The following is a 17,367-nucleotide window of genomic DNA, read 5'->3' as shown; positions in this document are numbered from 1 at the left end:
TTAGATTTATCTATATATGATGTATTATTTTTTCGACAGATTAATATACTTTTTATTTTTCTTCCTTTTTGAATAATAATCAGAACTTAGCCATATATTGTGTTGATTCTTTTTTTCAATAATATGACTTTTTAGAAGGCAACCCAATGGTTATCCTCTTGGGTATCACTACTGTGTGATATTAGGTTGTCGGATATTCAAACATAGGTTTCAAATAATTTTCTAACCAAACGTTGATTTGTACAGAAATAAAAAATTAAGACTTAATAGTCAACTATGAATGATTTTCCATTGCATTATATATTTTGCACGAGCATATATTGAAGCAAAAATATTTATTTATATTTCTTTGTTTGTATTTAAAGATAGTTGCTTTAAACTAAACTATTTATATTAAGAAATTTGTCACAAGTTAAAATATTTTTTATATTTATTAAGCTTTAAAATATTAATCACATTAGAAAAGTCGGATTCAAAAACTGTTCGAAAGATTTCAGTTGCAAATTGTGCCATTTTGGTAAATATGTAATTAATTTCTTGAATTTTTTTAACTTTCCATAGGGTAAGTTATTTTAATCGTCCAAAAAATTGAAAATCTGTGCAAATCTTCGTTTTGATGGTTTCTGAACATTTTGGCATACCTTATAATTAATATAAATGAGTGTGTGTGTTTTCTGTATCCGCAATTTTTGTCCGCGTTTTCGGGCGCCCGGATCAACCAATTCGAATGATTAAAAAAACACTCGATTCCTATTGATGTGCTGATTAGTTTTTGGCAAAGGTAGGTCCAGTGGTTTTGGAGATACGGAAAAAATAGAAATCGAGTTCTTGAGAGAACGGAGTCATCTGGTTTTTATGATCCAAAAAGCATTCAATTCGTAATGATGAGGAGAAGTCGTGATTAATTTTTGGCAAAGACAGGTCCATTCATTTCGGAGATACGGAGCTAAATATGCAAAAAATAGCTGTTTGAGAGAGTTAAGCATCCGATTTGAAAGATTCAAACAAATGTCTGCATGTGTTGATGAAACGAATCCTTTTGGGATTTTTTTTTATTTAAAAGTTTTAAAATTTTTTGTTCCAAAAAAATTTTTTTTGTATGTCGAAAATAATTCGGATTTTTATTTTAATTCTCGCTAAGGTTCTAAAGCTTATTTAAATATTTTAAATAAATAATTTTAACTTTGCAATTCAATTTTTAAATATTGGACAATATTACAGTATTTATAATAATCTATTTGAAAACATTTAAAATTTCTCGAACATTTAGTTACGGTACGGGAAGTTCCAGCAATTTTCCTTAAGTCACGATGTCATACACCACTAGTTATTAACTTCCCGTAGGGTAAGTTATAGTAATCGCAAAATTTGAATAATTCAAAAAACATTCGATTCGTATTGATATGGATACGTGCTGATTAGTTGTTGGCGGAAGCAGGTCTAGCCGTTTCGAAGATACGAGGCAAAAAGCGCCAGTTTTTAAGAGAACGGAGCGTTCGATTTTACTTGTATTGACAAGGTGAAAAATTGATCAAATTTTCATGAAGGTAGGTTTAGCGGCTTTGGAGAGCTTAGTGAAAATAGTAAAAAAAATGCTATCTAGCGGTAAAAAATGATCATTAGACATATGCACATCAAATTATCAGATATTTTATAGAGATTTTAACAATAAGTATAAATTTTGTTTATATTTCTATGGTTTCCGTACCAATGTTTATCAGATATACGGCGACGCGCGCTTCGATATTTCGTCTCTATACAGTTAAAGCAGTATGGTTGCTTTGAAAAAAAGTTCAAAAATACCAAAATATTTCAAACTAAAGAATACATTTTTTTCAAAGTCTAAAAAAAAGTTAATTTTTTGTCAAAAATGTATAGTTTTTCAAAAATCTAATTTTTTCAAAGTCAATTTTTTTCAAAAATGTTAATCTTTAAAAAAAAAAGTAATTTTTGGTACGGGAAATTCCAGCAATTTGCCATATGCCGCACTAGTTTTGATGATTTTTTTGAAACTTTGTATAGTTCTAGAATTCTTGATCAAATATTCAGATCTACGAAAAGTTTATTTTTTCACTATTGTAATAGATAGGATAAAATTACATATACTCAGGTAACATTTAAAAGAAGAAATCGTATATTTATGTAATAGGTTTAATTTCTAACAAGATATTTTATAACATTATATTTACAATAGCATTATGCGTAATAATATTTCACAATCAAGATTTTTTTAAACCTTATATGATTTGAGCAAATTAAAAGTATTCACAATACAATTGATAATTCATTTGATATTCATAAGAACTCTTGCTCAAAACACGAATATACAAGAAGACCATTTTGTTGTAAGATGCAATTTTATAAATTCGGTATTTATCTAATTCATAATGTATCAGCTTACACATTTATCATAAAATTTCAAAAGTTCATAACTAGATATGTAATGTTTTTGTAGCACAACAATATGATATATATATAATGAAGGAAACGCATTTTCCTGGAAAGATAACCAACTGGTCTAGTATTCAATATAATATTCTACACATTATTCCAATATATGTAGCTTAAGAGCACTTAGAACATCAAATTATAAATGGAATGTTAGAAATTTTGTGAACATTTTCAAAAATATCATACGACGTGGGCAAATTTTTCAATTCGAATTAGATACCAATCAATATTCTACCTACTAGTAATGTTGTGATTTTTTTTATAAATGAATTAAATGGAAAATCGAAATCAAATATAATCTAAACCAATAAAACATAAAAAGACATGGGGTAAAATTTGCAGATTGGGAGCCAATTATCTGGTAAAATGGACCATAATATAGCGTTGTCATAGCAACCCTATGTTATGCTTTTTTCTTGGTACTAAAAACTGTGATTTGAAAAATTACTGATTGCACATCAAATACATAGCATTTTCACAGTTTTTAGTACCAAGGGAAAAGCACAACATAGGGTTGCCATGACAACGCTATGTTATGGTCTATTTTACCGAAGAATTGGCTTCTAGATTTGACTTTAATAAAACAAAAGAAAATTAGTGAATATTAGAATAAACTGTATACTACACAAAAACCATCAAGATACTCCAGTTCATGGAGCGTTTTGGGTCTGAATTATTTTACTGTGCTCCGTTTTACTTTGCATAAAATTTTGGAACTAGGTTCATCTTACCCTCAAGTTCAAAAGTGAAAACAATTTCGACTTACATTAAATTTATTTACTATATATTAAAATTTATTTTCAGGTGTTTTTTCAACTCAATGGTTGTTCGCAAGGGTTGTAGGGTTTTCAATGGATTGCAAATGATTTTATTGTAAGGTAAATGTATAAGAAAATACTTTACAATTTTACCCTTTAATATTAAACACGTTTTCCAGCGATTAAATTGCTCAATGTCAATTTATACATAACTTAATATTTTGAACTTAAGGGTAAGATTTGTCTGTTTTAATTGTTTTTGTCAAATATTTTAATAAATTTTTTTGTCAAATATTTTAATAATTTGAAAAAATCAGAGGGCACCCTCTTTTTCTCTTCATTTACTGCACTGATTACACTTCTCTATATTTTTTTATTTTAAATAATTGCAATAAAATTATTAGTAGTTTTTAGAAACATTAATTGATCAAAGTGGAATAATAATTATATCAAATAATATAAAATGTTAAACATGTTAGAATGAATGAAAATACGTTTGTAGTTAAGATGTTGGTAAATAGTTTGCTTTGATATTCAAATAATTCTGATAAATTAAAAATTATGGAAGTCAAAGAAAAATATATTGTATTACGAAAAATACTGCAACATAGAAAATTACTTCATACTTCTTGAATTTAAACTATACCACCAAGATCATTAATAATTTTTGAAAACATTAATGGACCAATGTTGGATAAATCAAACTATATTTCAAACTAGATGACCCGACAGACGTTGACTTGAAATTCTGTTTACAATTCAAAAGTTCCAATTTTTTTTAATAACCTACACTGATATTTACCAATTAGTTAAAAATTATTATGTTTTTTTTACACTACAGTCTTTACCGAAATGTATATACATCCACCCATATGGATGTTAAATATACAACTGCTTCAAATAAAATGATGAGTATTTGCTTTTTGGAAAAACATTATAAAACATTTTTTTCTTATAGTTATTTTATCGATATCGATTGAAAAAAAAATGAAATTACACCACTGAGAGAGAGGTCATCCCCCAGGAAAATGGTAAAGGGGTCTAAATTATTTTCACTTTTGAACTTGAGAGTAAGATAAACCTAATTTCAAAATGGTATGCGAATTGGAGCACAGTAAAAAAATTCAGACCCAAAACGCTCCATTGACTTGAGTAAATATTCCGTATCCGATGGCACAAATATGAAAATACTAGCGTTTTTATGTGAAAAAGAAAGAAAGGCTGTTTTTAGAGTTTTCCCGGCAATTATTCGATTTTTTCTCGCCGTAAGAACCATTCTTGGATTTCAACGAACATTTTAAAAAAAGAATTGGCCAAATTAGTCCAGGTGTTGTTGTGTTATACGCTTACCAACACATTTTGCGATTCATTTTTATATTATAGATGTGTTATTGTTACTTAAAAATTTAGTTAAAATTAATAATTTTACACTTCAATAATCACAACATTACTATTAAGTACAAAACATTTTAGTCGTTCCTTAAATTTTACTTATCCTTAATCTCCCAAGTAACTAAAATTTTAAATTTAACTTTCTTGTATAAATACTGCATATCTATATTATCCCTTCAATATTTTTAACTACACAACCTTTGTCACATTTAATTTTACAAAATTGCAAAACTTCAAATTTTGGAATATTATATTCTATGCCAACATTTACTTTCAATTATTAATTTTTTTATGCAGATATTTCAAGAAATATTGCCCACGACTAACTTTTTACATACATACATTTGTACATAAATAATACGAACAGCAAGACTTACACAGAGAAAGATATGAAGAAGTTTAACAATATTTAGATTTTTTTTAATGGCTGATATAAGAATCAGATTTGTTTAATAGTAATAATAAATCAACGGTTGAAGATATGTTTTGATCTTATATATGACATTTTGCTCTAAATAAATGCTCGTTTCTCTAACTGATTCATTTTGATTAAGTGTTCTATAGGAATAGAACAAAATTCTATCGAGCATTTATATTGGATGATTATTATCCTCTATGACAAGCTGCAAAGCTTATTTCATAAAGAGTTAACTATTTATAGTTTTATACCCAAATTTTAATTATTACAGAGAGAAAACAACCACATTTTGTACAAATAATCTTGGGACTCATATTACTAGATCTTGGCAGTTTACTTTCAAAAACGAATTAAACTTACATCAATATTTAACAAGTCTGACCATACTTTTTTTACAGTTACCTCATTTTCAATATGTATCATATTTTCTAGATTGTGATTGCTATAAATTGCCAAAAAAGATAAGAGGCACTTATAGGATCATTCTCTTTTTCAATCTCTCTAGTAATATAAGTCCACAAATAATATAATTATTTTGAAAAATGTGTACATTTTTATAATATTTATCAAAACTGCTTTATTTCATGTTTAACCTTTTCGCTACTAAAGTGTTTTCGTAGGAATGTCACTGCTATACGGGAACAGCGTGCTACTTATTTTAGTACTGAACGATCAGTGGGATTTTTCTATCATAATCATTATTAATAAAAATGTGTTAAAAAATTAAATATGGAGCTTTTCACATACTAAATCTTACAATAAAAATTCGAATTATCAATAAGTTAAATCATGGCGATAAATGTTGAAGCAAAATCCAACACGCAATATGTCGTTCATAGACGACATTTGTATACACAGGTAGTTGAGTGAATGTCGTTCATGGACGACATTTGTATACACAGGTAGTTGAGTGAATGTCGTCCATGGACGGCATCCGTAGCAAAAGGGTTAATATTATTAGATTTCGGTCCAACGTAAAACAATATTTATTACTTAGAAATTTACTCCGTTCACAGGACTAATAAATATTATAATAAATCTAGCAGTTTCTCATTAGCTTTAATATTTTCTTTTATAAATACACATATTTTTCAGTTTAACTTAACATCAATAATATCATTTTTCTAATAACTAGAACAAAAATAACAGTTGCTTTCGAGTATATTTGGAACTTAGTTGGAATAATCAAAATCATTTGGAAACGATGACAAAACTTTGAATCCCTTTAGGACGTAATATTATTTTATTGCCAGTTGACCAATTATAAAATCGATATTATATTATGTAATGATATAATTTATTTAAAATTTATTATCAAAAGCACATTGTTGTTTTTACAGCAAATTTTGGTGGAATAGGTTTTAGTATGTTATATAAGAAAGGGCGGAACTAAAAAACGGAGTTTCGAATATTGACATTTATACAGAAAATGATTTATTATGCTAATAATTTGTTAACTTAACAATAACCAAAAAGTCCGTATGGAATCTGATTTATATGATTCTGATGACCTATTGTTAGTTCGACTTCAAAGCCAAATTCTTTCCTAAATTTGTGAGCAAGAAATATAACTTGTGCTCTAAAATTTAAACAAGTGACATAAATAGATAATTCTGCATTAAAAATCACCATAAAATGTGTTCGTAGGTCCAATAATATTTTTTTATTCAAAATATGCAGCTACCTAGGTAACAAACAAGTATGAAATGTAGTATTTGCAGGAAATATTCTCTGCAGAGAATACTTGGTCTATACTTCTTGTAGATTATTTTACAATTGATATTTTTATTTTTTTAAAAGGATCTTATGCATAGTATGAGAAAATTTACGCTAATGTAACTCACTAAAGAAATTTTCAAAAACAAGGAACGTCATTGTTCAATAAATGGAGCTCTAGGATGAGATGCAAAATTTTAGGGAAAAATAGTATATATAGCTCTTCTCGAGTAGTATTGCTGCATCACAATGAAATACAAGATCGATATTAGATAGATTCTGATAATAAAAATCTATAAAATATAGATAGATTAACCGTTGGGATGCGATCTAATTATCAGCGTAAAAGTTTGAGCGCAACTGCTCATAAAACTATTAAGTTCTGATTTCAGAACAATAAAAAAAAATGATGGTGGTCTATTTTACAAGTTTATATTTACAATCATCATAAATATTACCAGAAGCTAGTATATGGCAGTTTGAAAAATAGTTCTATTGAATGAATCATTGGCAAAATGATTACTGCAGCAAATAATCCTCTTTTTTTTCCTTTTCATATTAATATTGGAATAGTGATTTGTTAAAATAGTTGTTACAAAGTATTTACCCTAAGCACGAAGCATATATTTTGCCTTTTATAACCTAGTTAACAGAACTTTATGATCTCTATTTTGATATCAGATATTTGATATGAATCGTCATGCTGGGAACTTTTCGTTACAATTGGTCGTAAATTTTACACGATAAAACTACAATGAAGCTGACACGAGCAGATTTTAAATTTACAGCGGTCTAGTTATAATATTTGGTATATGATGGCTTAAATTATGGATCGGCCTTAAGAAGATTCAAAATCCTGTCCTAGTTTAAACTTTACTTCGAGTAAGTCATATTTCTTATTTAACAAGTTGACTTAGTGTTTACATCACGTAACTAAACCATAATAAGTATTTATTTATTATCTATATGTATATAATTTAAAATTTATTAATGAAATTCGTTATTCTCTAGAATTTTTTGCATATATGTGCGATCTCTCTAATATGTGTATACACAGTACGCATATCTTAGAAATTATCAAGGAGACGAATCCTGCGAAAATTGCAGAAGTCATATGTACGTTGAACCCAAAAAGCAGCATTACTGCTTTCTTTTTCAATTTTAATAAATCCTAGTAATTAATAATACTTGCAATCATCAATTGATAACAAAAACAAATATCCTATCAATAATCACAACAGTAAAAATCTACATATTATAGAATAGAGATATGTCAGTGAAATGGAATTTTAAATAGAATAATATTTTTCATATATACTATAATTACATATCCTCTTTTTTACTCGAGTAACTAGTATTATTTTAAACAAAAGGTATCACTTTAGGTAAATTCCTAAGTCATTTACGTCGACTACTAATCGTCCCATGCGTTGAAGGGCGATTTGCTTGAACTGGAAGCATCTATGACCCCGAAATGGCTCCCTTCGAAAGCCCTATTATCGTATTCAACCCTGCTGGAAGTATTGGACAATGTGTAAGGGTCATCACCCCAACCACCATTTAAGTCGACATTAGCCATGTGATTAGAATAGACGTTTATAGGTGAAGCAAATTTAGTTTGTGCTTTCGCATCAGTTGCTACCGTTTCTTCAGGTAGTTTCTGCTCTCCTTGTTCTAAGTTGCTGTTGGAGATTGCCGTAGTAGAAGTACATAATGATTCCTAAAAAATAGAGTAAAATATACAAACCAAATTTTTAAATTATCTATGATGTATATAGAAACTACTCACCTAGACTCATCCATACTGTAAACCGAACCAAAGTTAGTATGGAAAGTTTCATGATGAGATAGATGTTTACCAAGACGGCTATTGTTGGTACAACCGGCAAGCCAGGAGTCAAAAAGGCTAATGCATGCCTGGTAATGATAATATAAGTGGTTAATTTTTTTGCAGAATATTGGAACAGCGTTTTTGTGTTTGGTTTGGAAAATAATTTTATTATAAATAAAAAAAAAAAGTTCCAAACTTCCATGTAAAGAAATATTTTTCTGCACAGTTGTGGACTTCAATTACAAATGCGGATGATAACAAGAAACAACAAATTACTAGCTTAATTTGTTGTAGTTGAATAAACTATAACTGTGTTTCAAACTAGTGTTTGTATTTTAGACGACTACAAGGTAAAAAAAACACCCTTTAACGAAGAAAAATTTGTTTTTACCAGTTATTCCAATTTTCTATGTTATTCTAAATCGTTTGACATCAATATTTAAATAAATATTTCTGTGAGTGAGAGTGCCAAAGTTTGACCCTTTCGTGAGCAAGTTATTATTCATTTGTTTTGGTAGAACAGATAGCTTAGGAAGCGTATATTCGTATATTAGATGGGAGATTTCTAAGGATTTTGGAACCGCTCTCACTCTTGATGATACGTGGTGATATTTAAAATTACCCCCCCCCCAATAAGCATGTAAAATTTTTAATTTTTTTTAAAAAAAACTTGACGATTTAAAAAAAAAAAACGGATCACAGGCATGGACTCCAAGATGGATCAGAGACGTGGACTTTAAGATGGATCACATGCATAGACTCTAAGATGAATGAGAGACATGCACTGTAAGATTGATCAGAGACATGGACTCTAAGATGGATCAGAAACATGGACTTTAAGATGGATCAGAGAATTGGACTCTAAGATGGACCAGAGACGTGGACTCTAAGATGAAGCAGAGACGTCTTAGATGGAGCAGAGACTTGGATTTTAAGATGGATCAGAAGCGTGGATCTCAAGATGGATCACAGACCATGGACTTCAAGATGGATCAGATACATGGACTCTAAAATGGAGCAGAGACGTAGACTCTAGGATGGATTAGAGACGTGAACTCTAAGATGGATCAGAGACGTGGACTCTAAAATGGAACACAGACATGAACTCTTAGATGGATCAGAGGTATGAAATTTAAGATAGATGAAAGACATGGACTCTAAAATGGAACACAGACATGGACTCTAAGATGGATCAGAGACGTGGACTTTAAGATGGATCTGAGACGTGGACTCTAGGATGGATCTGAGACGTGGACTCTAAGATGATCTAGACACATGGACTCTAAGATGGATCAGGCATGGACTATAAGATGGTTCAAAGACATGAACTGTAAGATGGATCAGAGACATGGACTCTAAGGTGGATCAGAGACATGAACTATGAGATGAATTAAAGACATGCACTGTAAAATGGATGAGAGACATGGACTCTAAGATGGATCAGAGACTAAAATGAAACACACACATGGACTCTAAGATGGATCACAGACGTGGACTCTAAAATGGATCAGAGGCACGAACTCTGTGATGGATCAGAGACGTGGACTCTGAAATGGACTCTATGATGGATCAAAGACATGCACTATAAGATGGATCAGAGACATGGACTCTAAGATGGATCAGAGATATTGACTCAAAGACGGATCAGAGACATGACTAGTTGACTTGACTTGACTAGTTTTTTTTAAAATTGAGGTAAAAAATAGATACACGTGATATCTTACTAGACTTTCCCTGTCCTTCGTGATATTTCGTGATTTTTTTGTTAACCTTTCCCTCCCTCCTTTGGGCTCAATTGATTAATGCATATAGTTGATATGGAAAATGCGCTATACAAAAGTATAGATATTTAAAAAAAGGCTAGATAACGTTTTGAGAAGGAAGATTTGAAATCTATTTATATTGCTATATAGATTTCTGGAAATCTCTGGAAACAAAAATTCATAAATTCCGCGCGGAATTACATTTGATAAATTAGTTATTCACATATTTGTAAATATTGTAAATATATATGGACTAATTTTCAAATAATAATAATTCTGTTAATATGCAAAAATTTAGTATAATCATGAAATACTGTTGTAAATCATTTACTATTTTTCATTCGGCCATAATATAAAAATTGAAGTTACTTTCAATGTAAGATAAATTTTAATATTTAGGAACATGCCACTATAATACCGATTTTCAAATATTTTAATTCCAATATACGTATAATTCTACTATTTATTTTTATACCTATTCTGTGGCTGCTTTGATATTAGTATCAGTATTGCTATAATTGCAAAACTTGTAAGTGTTATAACAGTGATGGCAAAAGTTCCACTTCCCGCTGCGGCTGTCAAGTCCATTATAAATATTAATCCAAACATTATGCCAACTAGTTTTACGACATACATTCCTGCAAAATAAAAACTTGTATTAATAATTTGATACTTTTATAAAACAAAATTTAACAAAAAACCTTTGTACCTGTTTCTGATGTTGCTGGTCCAGGATTGACCCATGGAAACAATGATGGGCATATATTTGCAATAGCTTGTGTAATTCTGCCACATGGGCCAGTGTTCATAAAATTTGGGGTTGTGCTGCCATGGACGCTACCTATAATTATAAAAAATTATTATTAGTGAGTCATAAAAATTTAAGTCTAGTAATATATTAGAAGTTTGTGAGGAATATCTATTTTATGATTGTATCAAATATCCATCCAAATTTTGAAAAAGTTGTGCTTGAAAGTTGGGTTGATAGTAACGATTTATGTGAAGATGATTACATGAACTAGTTGGTTTGGTATTTAGCCTTGAGGCAAATTACATGAACTTCCCGATATGTGTAAATACACTTGATCAAAAAAATGTGTAAATAATATACTAATCAATAAAACGATAATAATTTTAGCAAAGTTTGACAAATTTTTAAAATTAAACTACTTGTTGTAAGGCCGTAATATTACAGTAAGTTCTATAAGACCATGATGTATATCGCCAAAAAAAGTTCGATTTGAAAACGGCTTAAATTTTTTTTAACAGTTAATTACAAAAAAAAACGGCTCGGTAGATTTTTACCTAAAATTAATCAGTACCATTCCCATCTAATATCTTTCGAACAGTTTTGATTTTCAAAATCGGTGGGTAGGATGAGCTTAAATGTGGACGAAAATTTAACACTTTTTTCAACATTAAATTACAAGGAAAACGGCTTGGTAGATTCACCTAAAATAATCAGCATCATTCCCAAATGATATCTTTCGAACAGTTTTGATTTTTCAAAATCGGTTCGGTAGGAGGATGAGCTTAAATGTGGACGAAAATTTAACATTTTTCAACATTTAATTACAAGAAAACGGCTCGGTAGATTTTCACCTAAAATTAATCAGCCATTCCCAAATGATATCTTTCGAACAGTTTTTGATTTTTCAAAATCGGTTCGGTAGGATGAGCTTAATTGTGGACGAAAATTAAACACTTTTTTTTCAACATTTAATTACAAGAAAACGGCTCGGTAGATTTTCACCTAAAATTAATCAGCATCATTCCAAAATGATATCTTTCGAACAGTTTTTGATTTTCAAAATCGGTTCGGTAGGATGAGCTTAAATGGGGACGAAAATTTAACACTTTTTTCAACATTTAATTACAAGAAAACGGCTCGGTAGATTTTCACCTAAAATTAATCAGCATCATTCCCAAATGATATCTTTCGAAACAGTTTTTGATTTTTCAAAATCGGTTCGGTAGGATGAGCTTAAAATGTGGACGAAATTTAACACTTTTTTTCAACATTTAATTACAAGAAACGGCTCGGTAGATTTTCACCTAAAATTAATCAGCATCATTCCCAAATGATATCTTTCGAACAGTTTTTGATTTTTCAAAAACGGTTTGGTAGGATGAGCTTAAATGTGGACGAAAATTTAACACTTTTTTCAACAGTTAATTACAAGAAAACGGCTCGGTAGATTTTCACCTAAAATTAATCAGCATCATTCCCAAATGATATCTTTCGAACAGTTTTTGATTTTTCAAAATCGGTTCGGTAGGATGAGCTTAAATGTGGACGAAAATTTAACACTTTTTTTCAACAGTTATTTACAAGAAAACGGCTCGGTAGATTTTCACCTAAAATTTAATCAGCATCATTCCCAAATGATATCTTTCGAACAGTTTTTGATTTTTAAAATCAGTTCGGTAGGATGAGCTTAAATGTGGACGAAAATTTAACACTTTTTTTCAACAGTTATTACAAGAAAACAGCTCGGTAGATTTTCACCTAAAATTAATCAGCATCATTCCCCAATAATATCTTTCGAACAGTTTTGAATTTTTTAAAATCGGTTCGGTAGGATGAGCTTAAATGTGGACGAAAAGTTCAACACTTTTTTTCAAATTACGAAGAAGAAACGGCTTGGCAGATCGTTGCACAAAAAATGACAAACGATAGTCCTCACCGAAATACATCAAATGGCTTTTAAATTTCTAAAATCGGTTCAGGCGTTTTTGAGCAAAACGTCGATCAAAGTCTAATTTTGACAAATGCCAAAAAGACCATACTGATTTTTGCAAACTTTGACGAATTTTTAAAGCTGAACCAGTTGTCGTAGGGCCGTAATATTTTAGTATGACTTAGAAAACTATGGTATCTTTCGTCAAAAAAATAATCATAAAAATCGTCAAAATTTTTTTTTAAAAAACTTTATTACAAGAAAACGGCCCGGCCGATCTTTACCAAAAACTAATCAGCACGATTCCCAACCAATATCTATCGAACGGTTTTTGAATTTTCAGAATCGATTCAGAATTGCGGGCTAAAACGTGGACGAAAAATTTTTCACTTTTCTGCAATTTACAAAGAAACGGCCCGGCCGATCGCCGCACAAAGCTCAGAGACGATAGTCCTCATCGAGATACATCAAATGGCTTTTAAATTTTTGAAATCGGTCCAACCGTTTTGGAGAAAACGTCGATTTACGGCAAAAAATCTGTTCACACACACACACACACACATACAACACCCACACACACACACACACATACTTTTTCCAAATTTGGTCTCATTCGATTCAGAATGGCTCGAAACGTCGGAGAAAACATAAAATTAGCGATTCGGATTTTTGATTGATGAAAACATAAACTTCTCCTTCGGGAAGTTAAAAATGAGACATCGATCATTTTATTTACAATATATGAAATATCATCATTTATGTACTCACCATAAAATTTATTTTCTAATCTATCAGCAATCAAAAATTGATCATCCCTCACTGGAAAATCGCCATTTGCTCCAATTATACCATCTTCACATTCACCGGAAAATGTATCATCACTGTCTGGAGAGCTATAAATATGAATCAAACATAAAAATTTCAAATATTTTCATGATATTAGTATCAGTATTTATATGATATTACTATTATGTTTTTAATTTGATGTCATTTTTTACCTTCTTGTAACTCTTCGGACCATAACTTTTTGTGCTGTCAATGTATTTATTCTGGGAGACATTTCAAATGAAGGATCTGAAATTAATATCACGTGTTACTCACAATAAAATAGGAAAAATTATATTGAATATAAAGTGAAAACTGAAGGAATTAGTAATCTTTCATTTGATTTTTTTTTTGATTTTCTGGTATAGTATAACAATAATGCAATATGCTAACGTGGTTTTATATGAGAGCTCGTTAATTTATATTATTATTATAACTAATACTTATAATTAGCAATTTTAGTAGCATTATTGAAAAATGGATTTAAAATTAATAATTGGGAAGAGAAAACAGGTTCAAGTTATTTAATGCTCTAGTAAGTAAAGTCTAGTTTATATATTTCATCACAAATTATTTTATTCCTTGTTTTCCTGACTTTATTGAAAATTGCTTTGGTGAAATATTAAATTGCGATTTTGTCTTACATGAGCTAAATATTTTATTCTGAATTTTTCAAATTTTTAATATAATATATTTCTATTTCAATTTTCTACATAAATGCTATTACAACACCTTTTAAATTTAATATAAAGATAAAGTAAAAGTTTGCTTTTTAATTCAATCCTTATTTTCGTTATTATTTGACTTACAACAGCTTTAGGAAATGAGAGTTATTAAAAACTTTGACTGTTTTAGTGAATTGTGAAAGTTCAGAAAAAGAATTTTGTTTCTTAATTAAATTTTCTCACGTTATCTCGCTTAAGTTTCCATGTTTTAATTGATATTAATTCTGTCTTTTTTACTTTGAAACTCTTAATTTATTAACATCACAGACTTGTTTAATGATCTTTAATACCATCGTTCATGCAATTACTCACAAAGATTTCATTTGAGGTAATTAATATATATGAAATAGTTCTATTTTAGGTTATTTAAATTGATTGAAAGGATATAAAAACGCGAACCAAATCCTTTTTGTTTAAATATTTTTTTAATTATTAAAAATTAAAAAGTGAGTCTTAATTAATATTAATAATAATATAAATTATTAATACAATTTTGTTATATTAATAGTATAATATAATTTTATATGAAATTAACCCAAGCCCCAAGTGTAAATAAATTAATTTCGTGTTAATGAATTTTATGAATGATGCCATACACCACAAGTTTAATAATTATTTTCTTAATAAATTGCTTCATTGAAACGTAAATTGGAACCGAAATTTCATATATGATACAAAATGAAGATGTTTACAAATTACACTTCTTCTATGATACAAATGTATCGATTCTGAATAATCGATTTCTCAGAATAAATTAAATATTATTAATCGAAATTATGTTTTTAAATATAAAGTAGAATGTTTGTCGGCTCTGGAAATCGTGACAAAAAGACAGGAACACGCATTAACTGACAAAATAATATGAAAATTAGATTTCATTCGGGTCTTTTAGGGCGAAATAATTAAAGATCATGAGATTGCAAACGCGCCTGGGTAACATGCAATACTTATACCGGAATAATATAAAAATGTTCATTGAGTTAATATGTAATTTGGGTTTTATTTGTAATTATCTACATATCAAATCTCCCAATCATATGTTTATAATATTAAAGCATTTACCGTTCAACACGCACGAGCGATATCATACAATTGTACATATTAGAGTGGAAATCAATGGAGGGTATTAGTGAAACAAAGGTATTGAAATTGAAGATTAAAATCAGTATAAAAACTAATTAATATTTGCCTATTATTTATTAAACTAATAACTATTCATAAACAACAACTGTTTTTCATTTGAAACACAAAAAATTCGTACAAATTAAATTATTTATCACTACTTCGAATATCTATAATTCACTTCAAAATGATTATTTGTAATATTTTGACCCGAATTTCTAAAAAATCGATGATTCAAAGTAGATCATTTGAAATTAGTACGTATAATTATAAGCCACTGTAAAATCGCTTTTGTTCGGCCTAGGTATCTTAAAATAAGATTCATCTGGCATTATCGTTTTTTATTGACATTTTGAATTAAACCGTCTTATACAGACTTATTCGTCTTTTTGCTTGTGTGCATCAAATAATGATACAATAATGTATGAGACATCGGCAGTTCATCTTCTCATATGTTGCTATTTTAATAGTAGATAATATAAATGTAACACTTTGAAGTCCAAGGTTTGGACGGTCATAATACCCCTTGCATTCATATGCACATAATTACTTCGTTGATATCGATGGAAGCTTTAGGCATTTCATTTGTTATGGCATATAAAACGTTTGTACCAATTTTCAGTTTTATGCGAATCATTCTAGAGTTACGATTTTTTAACTTCCTATATAATAAGTTATAGTAATCGTCCAAACATCGAAAATGAAAAATTTTGCTTATCTTCTGGTTTTAGAGGTCTCTGAACATTTTGGCATATCTTAGAAAAAATTGATGTGTGTGCGTGGGTGTGTATGTATGGTATGTATAGTTTTTGTCCAAGATTTCGAGCGTACGTTTCATGATGTTAGATAATATTATAGACTGTACACATACACATTATTCATATTAATCGAATGGTTTCAGAGTTATGCAGGATATACAAAAGTAATGCACCTAACAAGCTTAAGTAGATCACAAATAGATGATTGCATTTTAAGAGCATACCGAGTTGTTGTAGGACAAAACAATGTTAGAAAATATTATAGATCATTTGATTTTGTATAAATCTGTCATATACATCTTTCATATTAATCGAGTTGTGGGTGATATCCAAAAGTAATGCACTTAACGAAGCTATGTAAATTACAAATAGATGATGAGTACTTTCTTTTGCAATTTAGGAGTATAACGAGTTGTTGTAGGACAGAAATTTAAAAAAACATTGATTTTTATTGATAAGGAGACGTGCTGATTAGTTTTTGGCTGAGACAGGTTTAGCCGTTTCGGAGATATGGAACAAAACGTTGGAAGAAAATGGAAATTAGGTTTGTCAGAGAAGGGAGCATCCGATTTGAATGATTCACTTGCACTTGCACTTTTATTGACGTAATGATGAATTGATTAAGTTTTTGCAAAAGTGAAGGCAGAGGTTCCGGAGAACCAGAAACCGACAGAAATGAGTATTAAAAGAACATGCAATAAATTTCAAATTTTTAAAATTAATTTTTTTTCACCTTCAGTTTTCAAAATCTTCGAAAAAAGCATTTTTCCATATTAATTTTTTTAAATGTTTTCAAAATTTTCAAAAATGTTCACATAATTACAAATTCTCAAAAAAATTCTAATTTTTGTTCTCTGAGCTTTTAAAAATTTTAAGTTACGGTACGGAAAGTTCCAGGCACGATGCCATGCACCGCTAGTTTTGATC

This window comes from Ctenocephalides felis, unplaced genomic scaffold, assembly GCF_003426905.1.
Source record: "Ctenocephalides felis isolate EL2017-DRISC unplaced genomic scaffold, ASM342690v1 CF-g0.4_SCAFFOLD_00845, whole genome shotgun sequence".
In the NCBI taxonomy this organism is placed as follows: Eukaryota; Metazoa; Arthropoda; class Insecta; order Siphonaptera; family Pulicidae; genus Ctenocephalides; species Ctenocephalides felis.
This window is presented reverse-complemented; position numbering follows the sequence as displayed.